The sequence below is a fragment of the Wasmannia auropunctata genome, unplaced genomic scaffold (assembly GCF_000956235.1).
Source record: "Wasmannia auropunctata unplaced genomic scaffold, wasmannia.A_1.0 LD336054.1, whole genome shotgun sequence".
In the NCBI taxonomy this organism is placed as follows: domain Eukaryota; kingdom Metazoa; phylum Arthropoda; class Insecta; order Hymenoptera; family Formicidae; genus Wasmannia; species Wasmannia auropunctata.
This window is the reverse complement of record NW_012026836.1, coordinates 214,675-215,052: the sequence shown is the minus strand read 5'-3', so window position 1 is coordinate 215,052 and position 378 is coordinate 214,675.

Sequence of the window (378 nt, the reverse complement as noted above, 5' to 3'; positions counted from 1 at the left end):
CATATATATATATACAGGGTGTCCCAGAACTGGCGTACCGCCAGAAACCAGCGTATTCTCCGTGAAATTCTAAGACGAAAAGTTCTTTACCAAAACGCGATCCGATGAATAGAATTTGAACGGTAAGCTATTGAAGTTCACGAATGGGCGCGCGTAGAATTCGCGCGGTCAGGCACGTCCGAGACTGGCGCGAGGCACTTCAGACACTTGCTCGTGTCATAACGTATTTCTTATTACTCTGCTTTGCATTTAATTTAATTAATTAGTCAAAAATGTTTAAAATACATGATGAATTTGTTATAATAGTTTAAAAATTATTTAAATCATGTGCAAATTATTTAAAAATAATAAAAATCTTTATAAAGTGTTAATATTGTT